The sequence below is a fragment of the Opisthocomus hoazin genome, chromosome 3 (genome assembly GCF_030867145.1).
Source record: "Opisthocomus hoazin isolate bOpiHoa1 chromosome 3, bOpiHoa1.hap1, whole genome shotgun sequence".
In the NCBI taxonomy this organism is placed as follows: Eukaryota; Metazoa; Chordata; class Aves; order Opisthocomiformes; family Opisthocomidae; genus Opisthocomus; species Opisthocomus hoazin.
The window spans coordinates 57,463,835-57,488,177 of record NC_134416.1 but is presented as its reverse complement, the minus strand read 5'-3'; the positions used below and the strand labels follow the sequence as shown (position 1 = coordinate 57,488,177).

At 41.2% G+C, this 24,343-nt stretch overlaps 1 protein-coding gene across 9 annotated transcripts in view; it reads left to right on the top strand.

Moving 5' to 3' along the window:
* Positions 1-24,343, top strand: part of DLGAP1 (DLG associated protein 1) — a 451,293-nt gene that overhangs the window by 243,468 nt on the left and 183,482 nt on the right. The window contains exon 1 of one of the 9 annotated variants that reach the window (XM_075416414.1): positions 4,719-4,738. The exons of the other annotated variants lie outside the window; for them this stretch is intronic. The gene's annotated coding sequence lies outside the window, so the exon portion shown is untranslated. Of the gene's footprint in view, positions 1-4,718; positions 4,739-24,343 lie in introns of those variants that run through there. 9 annotated transcript variants of the gene reach the window in all.

Here is a 24,343-nt window from a genome sequence, read left to right as displayed (position 1 = left end):
GTTAACCATGAGCCAGCAGTGTGCCCTGGCTACCAAGAAAGCCAATGGGATTCTGGGGTGCATCGAGTGTGGCCAGCAGGCCGAGGGAGGTTCTCCTTCCCCTCTACACTGCCCTGGTGAGGCCTCATCTGGAGTACTGTGTCCAGCTCTGGGCTCCCCACTTCAACAAAGATGAAGAGCTACTGGAGAGAGTCCAGCAGAGGGCTACAAGGATGATGAGGGGACTGGAACATCTCTCCTATGAGGAGAGGCTGAGGGAGCTGGGCTTGTTCAGCCTGGAGAAGGCTGCGAGGGGACCTAATAAATGCTTATAAATATCTGAAGGGTGGGTGTCAGGAGGATGGGGCCAAGCTCTCTTCAGTGTGCCCAGTGACAGGACAAGGGGCAATGGGCACAAATTGAAGCACAGGAAGTTCCGTCTGAACATGAGGAAGAACTTCTTCCCTCTGAGGGTGACGGAGCACTGGAACAGGCTGCCCAGGGAGGTTGTGGAGTCTCCTTCTCTGCAGATATTCAAGACCCGCCTGGATAAGGTCCTGTGCAGCCTGCTGTAGTTGACCCTGCTTTGGCAGGTGGGTTGGACTATATGACCCACAGAGGTCCCTTCCAACCCCTACCATTCTGTGATTCTGTGATTCTGTGATTCCTCGCTTTAAGACTGAGAAGTAAAATAATAACGTACATTTATAGTGCAGTTAAATCCCTTTCTCATCCAATTTTTTTGTCTTGCCTCTTATTTTTCCCTTCATTTTCCAGGTTGAAAATCTGTTCATAAATCACGTTATGAGTTTCTGTATACTTAGTATGGATTTTTCACTTTCATTTCTTAAAATCTGTCAAAAAATCCATGCAACTTTAAAGAACTCACATGAATTTTAATGAAGTAACTGCCAATATTTCGAATGTCTGAGGCAACATACTATTATTTGCTTTTATATAGAGTTAATATTGTAAAACATGATGTTAAGTGTCTGAAAACATTTTTTTGTTTGTTTTTTCTCCCTTTCACAAAAAAGGCAGATGCACTGTCTTGCAAAAAAAGAAAAAGGAAAAACAGGTCTCAGTATGTGTTTCTTAACAGATCTCAACCTTTCTAAGAATATTGTATTGATATCTATTTATCAGTTTATTTTAGAGCACCCAAACATCTTAATAAGTGAGGCCGCCATTGTACAAGCTACTGTAAAAACATACAGACTTTACAAATGCCTCTGTTGCAATGACCTTGCAATTTAGAAAATAAAAGTAATAAATCAGCCTAGAAACAATGCATTTACATTATAAAAATTATGGGGTTTTGCAGAAATTAACAGTGTGCTTAATTCAAAACCAAACAGTGATAGGGAATGCATAAGCATAACTTGTGCCCAGCATTAGTTTACTTGACGAAGTTTTGTGTTAGCTTTAGAAGTTGGTACATTTTTTCTTTCAGGGATTTTATGTGATTTTTCTTTCTGTATCTGTCATTTCCACAAACCACTGTGGGACTTTTTTTACATAAAATATCAGTCTTGTTCTTTTTCATCGACATTTATTTCTAATTTTTTTCCTTGCGATAGTAAAATTCATGAGAAAATAGTTTTTGACCTAGACAAACTTTGTTTCGTATCTTTTCAAAATGGTGATGACTCCATGAAGTTTTAGTGTTAAAAGAAAATAACATTATGAAACAGAAGCAGCAAAAAAAGGTTTTTATTTTGGAGATTTGTTCCAAACTGAACTTTCTTAGGAAGACTTTTAGTTTCTCAGATATATGTAACATGCTGGGTATGATCTTAAGATACTGGCACCTAGTGAAGTATTTGGAGGCAAGGAGAAAATAACTTTGTCTGGCTAGAATTTAGAAATTATCTAATTTAGGCTGAACAGCAGCTTCCTCTTATTCCTCTTCTCAAAAAAAGATGCAAAATCTGTGCAAAGGAAGTGTGGAGTCCTCACCAAACACAAATCATCTACATTGATATTTTAGAGATAATAATTTAGCTAATTATTTTTTAAATAGTAAAGCTAGAATTTGAGTACAAATTTACCTGAGAAAATGCATTTTGACATCTCATCTGATATTTTCAGCTCACATTTCTGCTGTTATTAATGACAATCCACAAATTCTGATTTCCATAGGAAATAAGTAGTGCATACCTAGCAATAAGAACTCCCATGCTGAAAAGACTATCTGTGAAGTTTTAGTATTACCTCAGCCTCAGATTTGTATGGTATCCTGCCAATCCCACAGAGAATACTTGAGATTTAAATGAGTCATGTGGATGATTTGACAAGGCAAAGCCAAGTGCATCTTCAGAAGCGTGTTATTTCCTTTTGTGCTGATAAGGTATCTATTCATTTATCAAATGCAAGAGCAAGCTCTTTTCACTGTTCATAGACTTCGAAGTGTCTCTTCGAAATTCCATAAATAGTAACAGTGGATCTATTTAACATAGAAGAAAGCAGGAGTGTAATTAAGAGTATATGATAGCATTAAAATAGGAAAAATCTAGGCTGAGCATCAGGAGAATCTTTCTAATGTCAAAATTCAATAGTCAGGTAGTAATCTAGTATACAAAGTGGCTGAAATGCCTTTCTGCTTTCTTTTTTTCTGTCTGAGAAAAGAGGAAGTATATGGTGAGCAGAAACCTAAATCAGAACAGAAGTTTGTTCGGGATAGGAAGATGTCTAACTGAATGTTTAAGAGTTAGGTGCGCTGTCTGAGAGCATCACATAGTCTTGCTTTGTGACCAAAGAATGGTGGGAGTGGAGAAAGCAGTTCTATGTCTCAGCTAACTGCCTTAGAAAGCAATAAATCACTCCCTGGAGGAGCTGCACCCTCTCAGTAGGCTCTTACAGTAGCCACCCTGACAGACCTGTCCTCTTTTTTGTTTTTTCTGAGATTGCAAAGCAGAAATAAATTAACAGAAATACTTCCATTTCCTGCAAAAGTAAATATGCAGCAATGTTGCTGAAAAAAACCCTGTTTCGCACTTGCATGGTTTCAGAGCACCAAGCTGCTTAGATCCATTTTGAGTATTGCAGTTCGGCAGGGACAGTTCTTTGAGATGTTTGATTAAGCAGCTCTCCTGAACAGTCTGCCCTACTCACACTGTGTAAACTAGTGACTTTTTTGTTAGGCGTCTCCTGCTACAATTTACAGCCCAGAATCAATTTTGGTTTGCCTGAAAGCATTGGGCTGTTAATTGTGGTGGTTTCAGGATATGCTTCATATGTGGTTTGCCCATCCATGCAGTGTTGATGGTATCCATTGGAGAGAAGTCGAGTGAGCAGCTGAGGATCGTGACTGTTCTCTGCCATCCAAGTTTAATTCACCTGAGTTTGTGAAACTTTACATAAAGGCTTTTAAATGAATTACATTCTTTTCCAACACCTGGCTTGGTATGCATGTTAAAACACCCACGCTGAAGAGATACAAAGCGGAAGACTGTGAGTTTGTGAACCTTGCTTTTGTAATTGTACAGATGGGTGGAAAGTCTTTGGGCATTGATCTGTCTCTGGACACACAATGCATAGAGTCATATATATGTTGGTCATACCAGGAAGACTTTCAGCTGTGTGTAGACTTTTGACCTAAAGCTGAAGCTATCAGTAAAATGCACAGCTGTCTTAATCTAGGCAAGTTGCACTGTAAGTTTAATACAGATATGAAAATGTCCTGTGTTATAGAATATATATAACAGGTTGGAGAGTAAGAAAAGGAGAGCATGAGAAAGGAAAGTTACTCTTGATTTTTCTGCCCCCTAATGTGGGAATACGAGTTAATTTCATTTCACTGCTGCAGAACCTGTATTTTCAAACATCTTGACCAATTTTCCATTTGCTTTGGGCTGTATGTCTTCCTTACACATAACTAGTGCACAGAAGTTCAAGGTGACTTTGATTCAGTTTGAGTGTTCTGTACAAAGAAGAAAAATCTAACTGTCACTAAAGCCTGTGGAGAGAAGACTCTCAGACCAATTTCCACACTTTTAGAACATTTAAGATGAAACAGACATCATTACTTCGTAGAAATAATGAAGCTATCCATCTAAAGTCGGTTTGCTACTTCCTGTGTCCTGTTTTCTATTCTTCTGCGTAAGAAACAGTTGATTTAAAGTAATTGACTGTCTGATTATGGTTTGCATTTCTTCATTGTTATTGCTGGAATTTGGATTCTTGTATACGTTTTCAAAAGGTACTGTGGTCTTTTGGTTTTGGTGTGTCTCTGTGGACATTGGCGTGTATTTTCCGTGTACACAACAGTCATCGGCAGTTCAAGCTAAAAAGACATTTGGCTGTGCCCAGACTCTTGACCCCACAACCAAGGTGGGTCTCATAAACATGAATATTTATAATCCTCTCTGCAAATCCATTCTGACTTTTAGCTTTGAAAACCAAAACTTATGGTTCTCTTCCATTCTCTGAAAAGTTTCTTGTTTTCCTTACATCCTTTTCTGTTATTGTTCTTCTCCTCACGGTTGGGCTTAATCACTTCACAACAAGATACAACTCAAACAGTTAATTTTTTTGTAACAGTACTCAAATCCTGCCACGGCTGTACCTGTGCTGGTTCCACTCCTAAAAGAATTTGCTTATTTGGCACATGGTGTTGTCAAGAGAGCAGAAAGGAGATTGCTGGCCCAGTGAAAGCTTGGTTCAGAAAGGTATGGTTTATGAGGATTCAGTCACTTTTTTTTGCAGGGGGCCTACTTGAAGGCTTTTGGTAAGAAGAGAGGATGTCTGTGCTTAAAATGTAAGTGTTCATACTCCCTGTGTAATATGAATAATTTCTGCAAAAATACGTGACTGCTGTTTGAATCATACATATTGGCAAGAATGAGAGAATACTAGGTGAATGATGCAGTTTATTTTCCCAATGAACAGATGGCATCTGCATCTTTTAATAACAAATTTTGCCCTCTGCCTCCTTGGTAAAACAGTTGAGGTTCTGTGCAAAGCTTTTCAATTTGTGACTATTCATTGTTTTGAGATAAAATCTTTTTTAGCTACTGCAGTATGTTCACTCTTTTTGCAAATACAGAGGAAAGCAGGATGAAAGGAGCATGTTGCAAAGCACCTTCCTTAAAATAATTGATTCCCGAGTGGCAGCACAGATTAGAGCAGAACTTGTTTGTCCACTTGGCATTTCCTTTCATAGGCTCCAAGCCTCAAGAAGTCATTGCCATCTTACAAAAAACAGAATAGCAGCTACAAATCCAAAATTCAAAAGTCCATAGACTGTATTTGAAATAGAAATCAGCAAGGTCTGCAGACATTCTTTTCCAGCCTGTATATGTGGGGAGTGGATTTTTTATTTTAGTTTTGACTGGTTTACTGGACAGATTTCACAGGATTGTGGGACTGGATGAGTGGATGGATCACTGTAAAACTGGTAAACCATCCAGAAGGTAGGTGTACTTCATTGTATGTCACTTTAAGCCCCCAACTCTGATGAACTGATAAGAAAATGAAAAAAAACAGTGACATGAGGTCATTTTAAATGAGGTCAGGGTCTGACTAGTTAACTGATGGTAGAAAAGTATTATCAGGGATCATACTAAAATTACACAAATTATCTGTAGGTCCTGAGATTTTTCTGTATTGATTATCATTCCAGATGTAGGATTTTAAAAGATTTTAGGAGGTTATCAAGTCAACTCTTTTTGTATTGCAAACAATCATATCACCCACAATTCTATTTTAAATGTATCACACACCATTTAGGAAATTATTTTGATAATGTAAGCAAAGGTGTAGAATACTGGACTTCTGCAACTCTGGTACTAAAGTACTTGTAGCTTCTATCTCTGTTTAATGTTTCTGAAAAAAATAGAAGTATGGTAAATATTGTAAAGCAATTTATTTTTTAAAGCCCCTCATTATGGTTGTCCTGTCAGTGAGTGACTGATTTTATGGTTATCTTTCGCTGGAGGTCACTGTTGTAATGATATTGTAGACCTGGTTAATTGTTTAAGCATACCTCTCAGCTTTAATGAACAGAGAACAAGAAGGAATGTGTGCATTGTTCTTCCTGGTGAAAATCAGGTCAGAACGTGTCCAACCACACACAACAGCCATCTCTCTCACCTGTGACAGATTTCTGTGAAAAACAGAGTTTCCCAGGAAAAAATAAATACCTGAGTATTTTTGGCTGGGTTGTTTTTTTTTGTTTTGTTGGTTGTTGGGTTTTGTTTTTTTTTTATATCAGCTTTAATCTGAATTGGGAATTCAATGAAAAATGTAGTGTAAGTACGAATTTTAAATATTGGTTTCTTGCATCACAGAATCATAGAATCATAGAAAGTTTTGGGTCAGAAGGGACCCCTAGAGGTCATCTAGTCCGACCCCCCCGCAGCGAGCAGTGACACCACTAACTAGATCATCCTGTGGCTCTGACTTTCTTAGCTCCTATGTTGACTAACTTTCCTTGATTTCTTAAAGATTCAAATAGATGATGAAAAACTCTTTAAATCCTGTCCCAAAGTAACTTTGTGAAAGCATGCCCAAAGCCTAGCGACCTTCAAAGGTGGAGCTGCATAACATCAGTTACTGTCAGGTAGATCAGAGGTTTTGTTCTCATTATGCACATGGGGTTGTTTCAGCCACTTGAGTTTTGTTTGAGAACTGTGGATCTATGTTGGGTTTGTATTGTATCTAAGATGAATAGAATTTCTATTTTGGAAGGCAGGATATGAGGCTCAAAGCGAAGTCCTGACTCACACAGTCCTTTTCTTTTGCCAACAATTATGCTAATAAAAAGAATATACAAGTTTTGAGTGATAGATGAGAATGGTCACGAGAAAAAGGTGTTTTGTTTTAGTTTGGTTTGGTTTGGCTTCTTCCAGGAAGGCATGCCTGCTTTGTCTTTTGTCTAGATTAGATTAGCTTTCCAAATCACTGTACAACAGAAGAGTTTTCCAGTAAACATGAACAGCCATCCTTGCTAATGCCTGTTAATCTGGCTCTTCAGATGTTAGCACTGTTCAGCAGTTCTGTGAGAAAAAACACAGCTAGCATTATTAAATTAGTAGAAAACAGTGGTGGTCTAAAAGCTGTATCATGTCATATATTTAACCAAGACTCTGTGGTCTTTGTCTGGTTTTCTATGTTCAGATCCACAGTCTACTGCAAATGATCGTCATGCATTTCAGTCCATAGATACAGGGTAAGGAAATGACCTCTGTTATTTACTGCTACGGAAATAACAAGTTTCTGCTGTTTCATCATTTTAGTAAAGTTCCTGCACTTCATTCTTGTGCCTGTTGTAGTGTGTTCATTTAACTGTATGATTTAAAATGGAGAGCATTTGGCTAATTAGCAGGCAGCTGTTCACTTAAGTAAATGACTCATAGAGTGATATTTATGGTGCACAACTATTTTTCAAGCCTGGAGAAACTTGAAAAAAAAATGACACAAAAGCAGATGTTTATGCTTCTACATCCATGAAAAATGCTGTGAAAACCGACTGCTGCTTTAATTTCGTGACATTTTTCTCAAAATTTAGTGGTAAACTTGTAACGCCAGCTTTTAACTAATCTCTTTCAAAATTAATGAGAAAGCACTGTAAAGAAAATATCCAAAATACTTTCCTTCTGGTATTTGTGTGAACTGAACATGTAAAATCAGACATCACATGACGAGGACCTAAAGTTTATGATATGCATAGGCTCAGTTAACAGAGTACAGGAATTTGCAGTTTGGCTAAAGCCTATTTGCTTTTTTTGCTTTATATTATAAAACAATTATGTACAAAATAGTTCAGCTATGAATCAGAAAGTATCGATCCCCACAAACATCATACAGATTCCCTTTTAAAATAGCATTTCTACAGCAAAATACCTACAGTGTTTCCTTTGGTCTGCTTTGAGAGTTTATAATATTATAGACTTTAGCATTTGGAATTGAATGCTTAGGGCATTCCCCACGGAGACTACCTTGTGCCCATGCTTTTCCCCGTGAGCCAGTTATCTTAGAATTGAAGACATCCTCTTGGTGCTGTGGGAATGGGTCAGGTTTTTCTCCCCTTTTCCCTCCACTTTAATTTGCCTGGCATTCATCCACTGGGGCTCTCTCGCTGTCAAGTACTCTTCCATAGCTCCTCTCGTCTCTCCTCTGCCTGCTTTAGTGCACACTCTTCTACGTGCTCAGGTCACTCAACTGTAGCTCAGGTGCAGTGTAAAATCTGTTCTGAATAAAGAGAAAATATAAAACAGAAAATATTTTGTGTTCTCCCCCACTCTCTTTCTCTTTAAAACTGGGTAGTGCCAGCTGCTAATTTAAGATTTCTAAGACTGTAACGAGTTCTGAGTACGGTAGCTGTTCTGTAGAATCGCTGGGTGGATGAAGAAACTAGCTGCCCATGGTTTGGATGGTTGTGCTCTTCACTGGATAAAGAACTGGCTGAATGGCCGAGCACAGAGAGTGGTGGTGAATGGAGTAAATCCAGTTGGCGGCCGGTCACAAGTGGTGTTCCCCAGGCCTCAGTATTGGGTCCAGTCTTGTTTAACATCTTTCATCAATGATCTGGATGAGGGGATTGAGTGCTCCCTCAATAAGTTTGCAGATGACATCAAGTTGGGTGGGTGTGTCAATCTGCTGGAGGGTAGGAAGGCTCTGCACAGGCATCTGAACAGACTGGATCGATGGGCCGAGGCCAACTGTATGAGGTTCAACAAGACCAAGTGCTGGGTTCTGCACTTCAGTCATAACAACTCCATGCAATGCAACAGGCTTGGGGAGGAGTGGCTGGAAAGCTGCCCAGGGGAAAAATACCTTGGGGTGTTGGTTGACAGCCGGCTGACCACAGCAGTGTGCCCAGGTGGCCAAGGCTGCCAACGGCATCCTGGCTTGTATCAGGAATAGTGTGGCCAGCAGGAGTATGGAGCTGATCATGCCCCTGTACTCGGCACTGGTGAGGCTGCACCTCAAGTACTGTGTTCAGTTTTGGGCCTCTCACTACAAGAAAGATGTTGAGGTGCTGGAGCGTGTCCAGAGAAGAGCAACGAGGCTGGTGAGGGGTCTGGAGAACAAGTCTTACGAGGAACAGCTGAGGGAGCTGAGGCTGTTTAGCCTGGAGAAGAGGAGGCTGAGGGGGGACCTTATTGCTCCCTACAAGTACCTGAAAGGAGGCTGTAGTGAGGCAGGTGTTGGTCTCTTCTCCCAGGTAGCTAGCAATAGGATGATAGACAATGGCCTCAAGTTGCATGAGGGGAGGTTTAGATTGGATATTAGGAAAAATATCTTTACTAAAAGAGTGGTCAGGCACTGGAACAGGCTGTCCAGGGAAGTGGTGGAGTCCCCATCCCTGGAGGTGTTCAAAAAACATGTAGATGTGGCACTTTGGGACATGGTTTAGTAGGAATGGTGTTGTTGGGTGGATGGTTGGACTTGATGATCTTAGAGGTCTTTTCCAACCTATGATTCTATGATTAGGCAGGTGGATAGTTTCTTTTATTTCTTCCTTTGTTGTACTCCTGCGCTCTGCTTTTAAATTCTTCTGAGACTGTTTTATAAAAGCTGTTGGTTAAAAACCATGGGTTTTGGTTATTTTGAAAGGACTTAGTCTTGTTTCACATATAAATGAGGGAATCTGGCTCTCTAAAAATAGCATACGTACATTCTACCACAAAGTCTGGTTTTAGGTTTTTTTGTTGTTTTCACTGGGACAAAGAGAAATGACATTTCCTTTATGTAACCAGAAAGCAGTTTAAAATCTTAGAAATACTCTTTAAGAAGGAGAGTAGAAACTTTGCAGGATACTTAGTGTCTTAAATAATGATTGCATCTTTAAAGAGGAATCTGAGAAGGATCAGTGTTTTGTGACTATGGATTAATGGACAGCAGGATTCATCTGTAGTTTATTTTCTTAAAAAAAAAGATTTTAAGCTAGATTTGCTGCTGATTGTATAGTCAGTAGTAGCCATCAAGGAATTGTAACCAATCTGCCCAACCGTATTTAAATTGGAACTGCTTTACCACATTTTGTCATTGTACTCTCTGTGACTAATCTGGGAAAAGATACTTTGGAAACAGTTTGGAAACAGGCGGTGTACCAAGATGGAATGGAAAAGCATGTAAAGCCTAGGTTTATGCAACAGAACTGGAGGTTTGTTACTCTTTTATCACCCATTTTATTACCTTTTTTATAAATTCACAATCATAGCTCACTGTGTTATATTTAATTACCTTGGCATATAAAATGACTGTCCTAAACTCCTAAATAAAAAGGAAAAAGACAGCAAAAGTTTGGAGAAGCACATGTTGTTGTAAAGATAAAACCTTGAGCTAAACTGCCAGTCCTCAGAAGCAGAACAACCTCCCCAGCTTGAGAGTATTTTAAGATTTCACTTTTCAGCACTCTTCACCTCTTAGCAGCTTTGGAACAATTGCCTAAGTGAGACTTTACAGCTGTTGTAATAGTTATTCTGTTATATATTGGAAATATAAAATGTGTTCTATGTAGAGAAAGATTTCAGCAGTCTTAAAAAAGATAACAAAAAATGATCAGTTTAAAACCATGGAAGCCTCTTGTAAAATGCAGGGTTGAACATGTTTAGTACATAGTTATTTTCTTATTCCTCTGAATGTTAATTGACTTGGAGAATTGCCACATATTAAGCAGTAGTTGAAATGAAAAATACAAAATAAATTCTATTAGAAATATTGTTAGGTGAGTTACCGTGGCCAACCATATTTTTTATACTTAGCAGATAGAAGAATATTATAAATTTACTGCCTTTATGCAGTCCAGGCGTGCATTCAGTGAGCTGGCAGCATGTAGAGTGTTGAGGAAGAGCTTTCTCAGATAAACTTGCATTATTAATTAAACTAGATTAAGTTTTGGAAGGAGTGCACTTTCAGCTGTTGATACCTGTTGCTCCATTAGTATGTATCTAATAATGTCAAGGTAGGAGTTTGTTTAGCACCAAAAAAATATATTTATATGTAATAAAAAAACCCCAGCATTTGGCTTTCTGTAGCAGATACAGTGATTACTGATCAACTCTGCAGCTGACTTCATTGCCTTTTTTTTTTATTAGAAAGTAGAGTCTTGATTATCCAACCGAAGTAAAAAGCCCCAAGACAATGTCAAAGGTATATTTGAGATGATGAATTTAAGATCACAAGTCCTTCGAAATAGATCACTGTCATTTATTAAAGTGAATTTGAATCCAAGCAGATCATGTGCAAAATATGACGTGCAAGAGTAGAAAACTGCAAATATTCTAGGTTGGAAGAGGAAAAAAAGAATGGCAATTAAATTGTTTATGTATTGAAGAGGAGAACTGAAAACATCTACTCAGAAAGTTAAACTAGAAATTTTTGAAAGAAAATTATTTAAGCATATTGACATCCAAACAAACAAAAGACATAGATTCTGATTTTTTATGCATACAGAGATGATGAGAATGAGATGGAGGGGAAGAAAAGAGTCCTGGTATTCAGATTTCAAATATATGTGAGGTAAATAAATAACACCCAAAATCTGAAGAGGATCTGAAGTACAAAGGGGACAATGACCAAACTGAATATACAGAGATCATGTGAGAAGCCTACTAGCTTGCTTTCTTCTTTGTCAGGCTTCAGTATTTCTCATAACAACTAAACAAAAGCTGAATCCTAAATCTGTTTTTTAAATCTGCAATTTCATAACTCTCACCCTTTGTAGAAAAATTTGATTAATTTACCAATTTCCAGTGAAATTGCTTAATTGAGAAGCAGTACAGTGAAAGCTAAGTGACTTCCTGTCAGACCAAACATAATATCCTTGCTTTCAAGAAACGTGGTGGTCCACCACTAGATCAGAGGAGTGGCTCTTCTAGGACGGTGACATTGAGGGGTTGTTTTGTTTATTTATGTATTTATGGGCTAAGATTAATTAAATATTAGTCACTCAAGTAGTTGTTGGTATACTAGGTTTGCTAAATATACCATTGCTGGTATAAGGCAGGCAGAAGGCAACCATTTTTACATGTCTCCCATCCAAAGTAGCAAAGGATCAACTACAATATACAAAGCACAGGGCATTATTTCAGTGCACAGATAATCATGAGCATGATTCTCAATATAATGAACTGAAAGTTTTTCTTAATGCACATGCATCCAATCTACATCATGTGTCATGCTTTCGCCTGGCTGGATGCCAGGTGCCTACCAAAGCCTCTCTATCACTCCTCCTCCTCAGCTGGACACAGGAGAAAGAAACATGACAAAAGGCTCATGGATCAAGATAAGGACAAGGAGAGATTACTCACCAATTAGCATCATGGGCAAAACAAGCTCGACTTGGGGAAATTAGTGTAATTTATCACCAATCAAATCAGAGTAGAATAATGAGAAATAAAACCTAATCTTAAAAACACCTTCTCCCCACTTCTCCCTTCTTCACAGGTTTAGCTTCACTCCTGATTTTCTCTAACTCCTCCCTCTGAGCAGCGCAGGGGGACGGGGAATAGGGATTGCGGTCAATTCATCACATGTTGTCTCTGCTGTTCCTTCCTCCTCGCTCTCTTCCCCTGCTCCAGCATGGGGTCACTCCCACAGGAGATAGTCCTCCACGAACTGCTCCAACGTGAGTCCTTCCCACGGGCTGCAGTTCTTCACGAACTGCTCCAGTGAGGGTCCCCTCCCTGGGGAACAGTCCTGCAGGAACAGTCTGCTCCAGCGTGGGTTCCCCATGGGGTCACAAGCCCTGCCAGCAAACCTGCACCAGTGTGGGCTCCTCTTTCCACAGGTCCTGCCAGGAGCCTGCTCCAGTGCAGGCTCTCCACGGGGTCATAGCCTCCTTCAGGCTTTCACCTGCTCTGGCGTGGGGTTCTCCATGGGCTGCAGGTGGATATCTGCTCCACTGTGGACCTCCATGTACTGCGGGGGGACACCCTGCCTCAGCATGGTCTTCTCCATGGGCTGCAGGGGAATCTCTACTCCGGCACCTCCTCCCCCTCCTTCACTGACCTTGGTGTCTGCAGAGTTGTTTCTCTCACGTAGTCTTCCAGCCGCCGTTGTGCAGCAGTTTTTTCCCCTTCTTAAATAAGTTATGACAGAGGAGCTACCATCGTCGCTGATAGGCTTGGCCTTAGCCAGCGGTGGGTCCATCTTGGACCCAGCTGGCATTGTTTCTATCAGATATGAGGGAAGCTTCTTGCAGATTCTCATGGAAGCCATCCCTGTAACCTCACCTGCTACCAAAACCTTGCCACACAAACCCAATACCTCAGGCCACCTTGAAACAGCAAGAAGGCTGCTGACAGGCAGGTACCACTCCTGTCCAATTTCTAGGTAGAGCTGTAACACGTCAAGGCAGTCTGTGGGGGAGATGCTTCAAGTTTCTGCTAATGGGTGGCAGGATTTCTCATAGGAAAAGAGAGTTTTCTGAAAACCCACTTGAACAGTGCTAATTACCAACAAGAATTGCTCATGTTAATATAGACTGTTATTGCTGCAGTTAGCTAGAGAACACATATACAGGTTTAAGGGTCTGGCAACAGGGACACTTTTGCTCTTGTGGTTGTTTGGAAAGCAGGTGCAGTTCCACTTCGTTGAGAGAGACTCTGCAGAGCCACCAGCTAAACACTGCGGAGAAGCTGCTGTATTGCCAGAAACCAGTGGGGTGGGGCTGCCACTCGGTGTTCCGTTTCAGTACCCCTGCCACATGTGGCTGCTTGGAAAGTCTGAGATAACCTGAAATGGCTCTTCCCCAAGGAAAGCTTTGGGAGAAGCGGCAATGTTGCCTCTTACTGTCTCCTTGGAGAAATTGAGGGAAACGCACGATGGGAAGAGTTTCATTTGCTTTTCCCTGATGAACTTGCAAAGTAGTTCTAGGGAATAAATGATTTGACACAATTTCAAGCTATTGCTAGCCTAAGTACACGAGTGATAGTTGTACCTGGTAAATCTCCATAAACGTATTTTTGGTGAGTTGTCGAAGTGGTGTAGGGATACATGTGTCTTATCCCCATGGCTTGAATGGTAACTGAGTGGATTATTTTTCCTCTGTGACTCTGCTCCATATTCTTCAAATGGAAAATTGGCTTCAGTTGCTTTCCATACCATACTTCTTTACATTTGTGATAAGAAAAGCAGGTGAGTTCTGTAAAACTTAGCTGTGGGTGTTCATTGTATGCTTCTGCAGGTCTTTTCCAACCTAAATGATTCTATGAATCAACCTATTTTCATCCTTTTAAATTAAATAGTCACTGTTTTACAATCTGCTGCTGAATAAACCTCAGTGGTATCTAGCTTTAAATAATTTATCTTTTTTTTCCTTTGTACATCTACAGTAAATGAAGTGTCAGCCTGAGAAAATAAATAACTTTGCAGACTGTCAGCAGTAGGCAATACCTCTCCCAGTCATGCATATAGGACTGTAGAGGAGAATTGTTTCAACAAGCATTAGACCGTATGAAGTGAGTAATTCCTTTTTGTTCAAGACCAAACAGTGGCGGGAGATTTAAACGCCGTGAAACCAGCAGCAGCACTCAGTCGGCGAGAAAGGCAGTGGCGGCGACAGTAAGATCCGCGGCTGGGTGCCGGACCGAGCTGCACAGGGGGGTTCCCGGAGCCAGGGAAACCCGAGGGAAGAGCAGCGAGATCCACCAGGAGCCGGCAGCTCTCGCAAGTGAGCAGGGCTGACGTTGGTGTGGGTGTTGCCAGCAGCAACCACGGGAGATTTAAGCGGCCCTTAAGGAACGCAGCAAACAGAGCAGGCAAACATGGAGTGGCGCATCAGTCAGGGCGTGGCGCGGCAGTTTGTGCAGCAGTTGGCACAGGCAGGGTGCGCAGGGAGGGACCTGCAACCCGCCTGTAGACCTCAGCCGAGCTCCAGGTCTCCGCCGTAATGGTCGGCACTAGCCTCAGAGCTAGAACCAGAGCTCCCTCAGCGGGTGCGCCTGTGCTGTCTGTTGCCTCCACCCAGACAGAACTGGTAACAAAGGAGACATCAGCACAGGCTGCAGCTTGCAGTGACTGCCCAGACCCTTCTGCTGGAGCACCGGTAAGCACCTGCACAAGATAAGGCGCCTTGGACCCTGGTGCCCCGCAAAAGCAAGACTGCTCCAGCCTCCACCCTCCAGCATAACAACCAAAACCAAATATGAGGTTTTAACAACCATAGATACCCAGTAGCAAGGTCTGCAAGGTCTGCAAGAGGAAACTACACCAGCAGCACACAGCGGGTACCGTAAAAAGAAACGACGGGTACTCGTGGTGGGTGACTCCCTGTTAAGGAGGTGAAGGGCATGAAGGAAGCTTGGACTCAGGAGAGCTAACTTTGGCCTCTTCAAGGAGCTACTTGGAGGAATCCTGTGGGTCAGGGCTCCAGAATGTAGAGGGGTCCAAGAGTGCTGGTCTTTGTTTAAACATCACTTCCTCAATGTTCAGGATCGGTGCATCCCCCTGAGAAAGAAATCTAGCAACAGACTCAGGAGACCTGCATGGAGCAAGGAGCTTGTAGTGGAACTCAGACGGAAGAGAAAGGTCTATGGAATGTGGAAAGAGGGACAGGCCACTTGGGAAGAGTACAGGAATGTTATCAGAGCATGTAGGGGTGCGGCAAGGAAGACTAAGGTCAACCTGGAATTGAATCTGGCAAGGGATGTCAAGGACAACAAGAACGGCTTCTTCAACTACATCAGCAGCAAAAGGAAGACTAGGGAAAATGTGGGGCCGCTGCTGAATGAGGCGGGTGTCCTGGTGACGGAGGATGCAGAGGTGGCAGAGCTACTGAATGCCTTCTTTGCTTCAGTCTTTACTGCTAAGGGAGGCCCTCAGGAATCTCAGGCCCCGGAGGTAAGAGAAGAGGCCTGCAGAAGGGATGACCTTCCCTCGGTCGAGGAGGACTGTGTGAGGGATCACTTAAGCAATCTGGACGCCCACAAATCCATGGGCCCCGATGGAATGCACCCACGAGTGCTGACGGAGCTGGCGGATGTCATTGCTGAGCCACTCTCCATCATCTTTGAAAGGTCCTGGAGGACAGGAGAGGTGCCCGAGGACTGGAGAAAGGCCAATGTCACTCCAATCTTCAAAAAGGGCAAGAAGCAGGACCCAGGGAACTACAGGCCGGTCAGCCTCACCTCCATCCCGGGAAAGGTGATGGAGCAGCTTATCCTGGAGGTCATCATCAAGCAAGTGGAGGAAAAGAAGGTTATCAGGAGTAGTCAGCATGGATTCACCAAGGGGAAATCATGCCTCACCAATCTGAAAGCTTTCTACAATGGCATGACTGCCTGGGTAGATGAGGGGAGAGCCATGGATGTTGTCTACCTGGACTTCAGCAAGGCTTTCGACACAGTCTCGCATAACATCCTCCTAGGGAAGCTCAGGATGGGCTGGATGAGTGGTCGATGAGGTGGATTGAGAACTGGCTGAATGGCAGAGCTCAAAGGGTTGTCATCAGCGGCACTGAGTCTAGTTGGAGGCCTGTAACTAGTGGTGTTCCCCAGGGGTCAGTACTGGGCCCAGTCTTGTTTAACTTCTTCATCAATGACCTGAATGAAGGGACAGAGTGTACCCTCAGCAGATTTGCTGATGACACCAAACTGGGAGGTGTGGTGGATACACCAGAAGGCTGTGCTGCCATCCAGCAAGACCTGGACAGGCTGGAAAGTTGGGAAGAGAGGAACCTGAGGAAGTTCAACAAGGACAAGTGCAGGGTCCTGCACCTGGGGAGGAACAACCCAATGCACCAGTACAGGCTCGGGCTCACCTGCTGGAGAGCAGCTCTGGGGAGAGGGACCTGGGTGTCCTGGTGGACGACAGGTTAACCATGAGCCAGCAGTGTGCCCTGGTTGCCAAGAAGGCCAGTGGTGTCCTGTGGTGCATTAAGAACAGTGTGGCCAGCAGGTGGAGTGACGTTCTCCTTCCCCTCTGCACTGCCCTAGTGAGGCCCCATCTGGAGTACTGCGTCCAGTTCTGGGCTCCCCACTTCAACAAAGATGAGGAGCTACTGGAGAGAGTCCAGCGGAGGGCTACAAAGATAATGAGGGCACTGGAGCATCTCTCCTATGAGGAGAGGCTGAGGGAGCTGGGCTTGTTTAACCTGAAGAAAAGGCTGAGAGGGGACCTTAGAAATGCCTAGAAATATCTGAAGGGTGGGTGTCAAGAGGAAGGAGCCAAACTCTTTTCAGTGGTGCCCAGGGACAGGACAAGGGGCAATGGGCACAAACTGAAGCATAGGAAGTAGCGTCTGAACATGAGGAAGAACTTCTTCCCTCTGAGGGTGACGGAGCACTGGAACAGGTTGCCCAGGGAGGTTGTGGAGTCTCCTTCTCTGGAGATATTCAAGACTCGCCTGGACACGGTCCTGTGCAGCCTACTGTAGGTGACCCTGCTTCGGCAGGGGGTTGGACTAGATGACACACAGTGGTCCCTTCCAAACCTTAACATTCTGTCATTCTGTGATTCTGTGGAAGCAAGGACCAAAAGAATCTTGAACCCATGCTTTGGGGACAGTGAGCAATGAGTTGCTGACCTTTCTGCTTAATAGGCTGGATATACACAGGGCCAGGATCTATCAGCCTAAAAGGTCACTAGTGGTTTCAGCTAAGCAGGGACCTTAGGACATAGCTACACTTGGATTCTGTGTTTGTCACATTCTGTGAATTTATGTTAGTATATGTTTAACAATTACCAGTACTGCTTTGCAAATAGGAAAACATACTTTATCTGGGAGGGAGTATAAGCCTATGCATAAGTATTTGTGCGTCTTTTAAAGGGTATGTATAAGAAAGTGTTTCTTTTGATGGCTAAACTGCCAATTCCCTCTAAAAACAGTCAATGGATGCATTTAGGACAAGATGTTGTTTTGTCATGGGCATTCAGTCCTCCAGAATTTCGTGACTGCAATCTGTTTTAATGATTCCAAATGTATAGTTGTAGGCTTAAGCTGAGATCCTCAAAGTTTCTGGAAATTAAATTCTCTTAGGAAAAAAAATATGTAAAAAACATTTATTCCAGTTCAAAGAAAGTGCCTGGTTATATTTGTCACTTGGAAGCATGCTTTGAAGACACAGCAGGGAGGTCAGAGCTGCACTAGTCCCTGCACCTTCACAAAAAAAAACCCCAAACATTCCAAGAAGATTTGGTTTCCACAGACAGAAGGTTAGTTTTTAGATATCTATCACGTACTGGCTGGGACTCTACATTGGTAACATCTGATATGATCGGAATGTGTTTTCTGAGTGTACAGCATCTTTCTCTCTCTATATATATGCACATTTTGTCCATTTGGCAATAGAAGGAAGCATTTCTGAAGGTACCAAGTCCCGTGCACATGTAACAAAACACATTGCTTTTACTCTTTCTTAAGCAGTATCTACTTCTATAGCACATAACACGACCTTATTCTTGTGTAGCGAGTTACCCGACAGAAACGAGAACAAAGCATATTTGTTGTTGCTTTTGGACCAAATGAGCCTGCTGGTAATTTTCTAACTGAATTATGAAATGCTGTCTTTTAGCCTCCAAAAGAGGAATATTCAAGCAGCTAATACAACATATTTCAAAATCAATAAGAAAACTCATAGCTGAATTCAACTGTTTTCAAATCAGGCCTTTTAGAACAGAGATGTTGTCTTAAATATTGTTTTTTCATATAGTGACCATTGTTAGCATGAACTTATAAATTAGCTTAGGACACACCTAACTCCACATGGCATACAGAGAATCCCAAATTTGTGGAGAATTTTGGTATTTATAGGAAAACAATTTATGCACTTATTCAACCATCATTTCGTTTTAACTTTAATAAGTTTTATCACTGTACTGATCATTTGTGAAATGCTAGAGGCATACTGCAGACCTTCAAATATCCTCATATTTTTCTCAACAAATCTGAATTAATAGACAAACTAACAATCAGAAATTGTGTCCTCCATCAGAAATTTAATCTTGTGAAATTAGCAACCATTACCTCTGGGAGATGTTTTGCCCAGTCAGTCTCACCAGAAGTATTGGATAAAGTCACAAACTCGCTTCAGAAGAAATCAACAGAGAAGTAACCTTATTTATCACTAAAATTAAAGCAGTAGTGTACCTTGTTTGTTTTTATTTCCACTGGCAGAAAGCAAGTGGCATAATGTCAGGTGACATCACTGTAGAAAAAACTCCAAGACAGTCCTTAAAGTCTGTTTTAAATATGAGTTGCTTCAGCTTCTTTGGTCGTGGCTCCATTGTTGAATTATTCAGGTACTGCTCTTGCTGGCTATACTTTTGTCACCATATGTCAACATTTAATATATGTCATAGAGGTTGACAGTTATTTCTAAAGGGAGAATGTCAACTTCCCATATAGCTGGGACGCTCAGTGGTCTAGAACCGTGGTGGCTGGTAAAGCTTTTTTAACATCCACTTGTTTTTCCACAGTCATGTTAGTACTACCTGAGAATTTCTGTTTTCCTTTCAGGAGAAAGGGGTTTTTTTCCATGTGAAAGTAGCAGAAATTTCATTTTAGTCAGAACTCTCATAAGAGTGAACACTAGAAATAGCCCAAGTGCTAGAGAGGGTAAAACACAGCTTACGCAACTGGAGCAAAACACAATTTATATGAATCCCTAATGCAAGCAGAGTTTAAGAGGTACTGTGAGGTGACTCCCCATACTCTGGACTCAGAAGAGCAAGCTGAGTGCAAATCCTAGTCAAGCACAGTATAATCACATTAAACTCAGAAAAGTCCTTACCTGTCTGAGAAAGGCAGGAAAAGAAACCAGACAATTTCTCCCCAGTGCAATCTAGTTGTGTCTTCTTCTTAAGGTTAAAACTCACATGTATGAGGCCACAATTTTGGCAAAGAATAAAAATTTTTCCTGATCCCTGAAACATAGCTGGTAGATTGGTTGGCATGTGAATAGTCTCACATCAGTGAAAATGCTAAATCTTGACAGAATAAAACTTAGTCTTGGTGGAATAAACACAAATACTGGTGTCTGTTCTTTCTCATGCCTTATACCCAGAAGGAACTTTTACCCAATTTTTGGTGGAAGGGGACAACCTTCAGCTCATTAAAACATCGCACATCACAAGAGATGCCCCCACAAGCCAGCTCTGTTAGCTCAGTCTGGCCGGGACATAATTTGTCTTCCTCGGTACTGTGCTCCATGTCTCTTCAGCAAGCCAAGTTTCAATTCGCTGCAAAACAGTCCAATGCATGGATAATCATTTGGCCTTGTAAAATGAACTCTGGCCAGTTTTGCTGCAGTTATCTTTTCTTGTGGTGCTTCTTTCTGTATAGAGGTGTGTATATTTGCACAAATAATATGTATTCAATTTTTGCTGCTGTTTATGTCTTAGTAAATTAACTGGTGTCAAATTCAAAGTAGGTGTTAGTTTCTTCAAGAGATTCTTTTCTGTAAACACTTCTGTATGTTTCTTTAAGCCAGAGCAGTTAAGATCAAAATGCATCCAGATCATTGATGAAAATATTGAACAGGACTGGCCCTGCAATTGAGCCCTGAGGAACATCACTAGTGACTGGCCACCAGCCAGATCTTGCCCCATTCACCACAACTCTTTGAGCCCTGCGGTTCAGCCAGTTCTTCACCCAGTGCAACAGGAACCTGCTCATCTCACAGTTGGACAACTTGTCTAGAAGGTTATTGTGAAGTACAGTATTAAAAGCTGTACTAAAAATCAAGAAAAACTACATCCACCGCCTTCCCTTCATCCTCTAGGCAGGTGACTGTGTCATAGAAGGACATCAAATTAGTTAGACAGGAGTCTCTCTTCGTGAACTCATGTTGACTGTGCCTGATGCTTGCATTGTCCTTTAAATGCTTTTCAATCGCACCCAGTATGATCTTCTCCACAGATTTTTCCAGGAAATAAGGTTAGACCAACAGGTCTGTAGATTCCTGGGTCTTTACTCATGCCCTTCTTATAAACAGGAATAACATTGGCTAGCTTTCAGTCAGCATGGACCTCCACAGACTCCCAAGACCTTTGGCAGATAATTGAGAGGGGTCCTGCTGTAAGAGTCAAGTTAGATGGGGCTTTGAGCAACAAGGCCTAGTGGAAGATGTCCATGCCCATGGCAAGGGGGTTGGAACTAGATGATCTTTGAAAGTCCCTTCTAACCCAAACTGTTCTGTGATTCTATGATTTTGTGATCTTAGAGAATTTTGAAAGAGTATTAATAATAGCTGTGGTGATATGATACATGCAGATGAGCATGTTTTGCCCTCCTAAATTCTTCCAATGGATATTTTTTAATCTTGCTCAGATAAGAGATACCTATTTTTAGATTTGTTATGTATTGTTGTGTTCAAAAACAAGGAAGCAAGCCAAGTATTTTGAACTTTCAAATTTATCTCATATATTTTTGTGAATTTTTTTGATATTTCTCATTCCTCCTTACCAGCTCACCCTTCTCTAGAGCAGACTGTAGCACTTCCCTGGGGTCTGCTCAGGCACCTTTTTACTAAAAGATTTGATGGATACTTTTGTTCTAATTCTTTATCTGCCACCACTTAACTTTGTTAAAATTGTTACTGAGTAGGGTTCTTTTCCTTCATTTTATTCCAGAGATCTCTTCTATAGGTAACCATTTTTAAGTTAGTCTTACTTTTGTAGAGCCTTACTTTTTTGCGTGTATCTACCATGTAGGTCACAGAGGGAAAATACATAGTTTCAAGTCACAGCTGATGGCACAGTTAGCTTATAAATACATATATCCATGAAATTCATGGCCCGGGATGCCACAGGAAGTATTACAGAAGTGAAAGGAGACGCAGTCTCCATTCATTATTGTACGACCTGCATTATGTACAAAGGTATAGGACAGACTCTAACGTCCAGTTTTGCTGCTCATAATGGGCTGCACACAGCCTGGCTTTGAAAAGGACTTTATTCCTTGTGTCTGGCCTAAAAAATAGCTTGGAAAAAAAAAAAAAGAAAGAAAAATTGTCATTCTCCACTGAAATTTAATTTTACAATGTTTCTAAATGTGTGATTCCAATCAACTGTATATCTTGGGGAAAACAACTGGGCTTTATATCACATTCTGGCTTTGCACAAAACTCAAGATGATATGCTCAGAAGTTCATGCCAAGAAAGAAAAAAGATTGTTTCCAAATAAAATGCATCTCTGATACAAATCTTCCATTTATAAAGCAGGGAGAGATTAAATGCTTTAGCCTAAGCATCTTGACTTTTCCTGAATCCTTAATAAAAATTCCAAATATGCAAAGGATGCCTTTTTTTTTTTTGCTTTTTGAATATACTGAACAGTGCTAAAAGCATTACTCAAACTCATGTGTAATATTTTTCTAAGTGGTCACTTGTTATGCAAGGAAATATGAATTTAGATTATGAGATGTTTATCTTCTTGAACATATTTTTGCTTAAATTATTTATGAAACCTCTTCTTCCAAGACAAGAAAATTGCACTTTTGGAAGCAATACGGTGTTGTTTTGTTATTGCTTAAGGTGTTTTGCCTCTCTTAAGTGTTAATGGGTGTCTCTCTCCAACTCCACTCGAAAGTTTTTCAAAACCCATTTTAATCATGTGATATATCAAGCTAAACACTTGATAGAGTGTCTGGCCCCATTGAAGTTGCCAGCAAAATGTCCTTTGACTTCAAGAGACAAAACAGTAGAATGAATCTGATGGGTTTTCTAATATAACTTGAGTTACATCAGCAAAACAGTGAGGATCCAAGCTGTTTCATTTCTCCTGTTATGACAACTGGTTCATCTGGAAACTTCTCAGGCTTATGTGGAGCTGACTGTAAGGCCAGATATTGATTCTTTACATGCACCATCAGGAAGGGCTAGTTTCAAAAGATAAGTGACATTGCCACCTGCACTTCAATCTAAATATGTTTGCCTTTTTCTTAGTGCAGTACATACAGAGATAAAACAAGATCTGGGATTTTTCAAAGTCTCAAATTGAAATACTTGTCAATTTAAGTCTTACATTCTATAAGGAAATAATTTCTTTAGCCTCAGGGAATATAGCGTACTAACATCTGCTCAGTTCACAACAGCAACTGACTTCTCAGGATACTTCTTCATTAGCATTTTTCACCTGCCTTATCAAAACTGCAGACCTTGCAGGAGCACAATGAATAGTTGCAAATAGTAGCAATACAGGGGAATAGTGAGGGTTCATACCAGCAATGCAACATTTTCTGCTTGAGTGTATTTTATTCCAGATTCGAGCTAAGGGCCCCTTTCCTGCAAAACCTGAAAGAATATTCCTCTTCTGAAGAGAAGAGTCTTCCTTTGAGCACATCTGTGGTGGGAACTGAAGAGGTTGCAGTAGAGAAAGCTGTACAGTGGACAGGTGGCCTCGCTGGCATTGCAAAAGTAGCAGAGTGGATCAGGCCACTTTTACGGTTGTGGCTTTAATGGAAATAGTGAAGCAGCTCATTTTTGGAGCTATTTGCTTCCTTGCAGCGTGCAGATAGTTCAGCTGAAGGCTCATCCTGCTTGCAGCAGGCACTGTTGCAATGGAGATCCAAACTCTGAAGTCGTTGCTCACATCACTGTGGCAAAAATAATGTTTCTCAAGGTTCTTCACTGTACCAGTGCTTTAATTTCTAATCCTTAACAGATTGCAGTATTTTCCTTTATATGTCCTATTAGAGGACAGCAAAAGCTCGTTTGAGGACTACTGCAACTGCAAGCATTGAGCCAAAAGTAGTAACTGTATGCTCTGGACAGTGAATATATACTTACTTGCCATTTGCTTTCAGGCAAACGTCTTGCTTAGTTATACCTCTAACTTAGAGAGGTTAAGACAGTTTAGCAGCAGATAGAAAACTAGAAAATGACAGCAAGATTTCCCCCTGCATGGAGTATTTCTGCATTGAAACATGCTGGAGCATGACCCAGGAGGTGCTGGCATACCTAAACTTCTGTGGTTACGGTATTCTTTTGGCATGGTTGCTCTGGTACTTGAAAGATCTGTTCTTTCTGTCCTGTGCATTTTTCCACATTCAAAACGATGCTATTGGTGTGAGGTGAGCTTCCAAGTAGATTCTAACAGTACAAGGGTGAGGGTTAGATCAGCCTTTGGAAGAAGTGAAAACCTTCTAAATTTTCAAAAACAACTACACACCATCCTAACTCCTCAATTATACTTTTTATCAATTTAGTGGACAACATAATCTGGTCTCTGAATAGGCAGTTTTGCAATTTATGGCTTTTCAAATGTCTAAGGAAGAGGAATATTACAATTACACTACGACTGTGTCTTTAAGAATAGTCTTTCTGCTTTAAAAATTCCACAAATAGAACACTGAAAGGTTGCAAGATAGGGATTTCACACTGAAATATCAATTTTTAATCTTTCTAACTGTGATTATTTTCCTGATTGTACATTAAAATGTATCGTCTGATTCTCTTGTACGTAGATTTAATT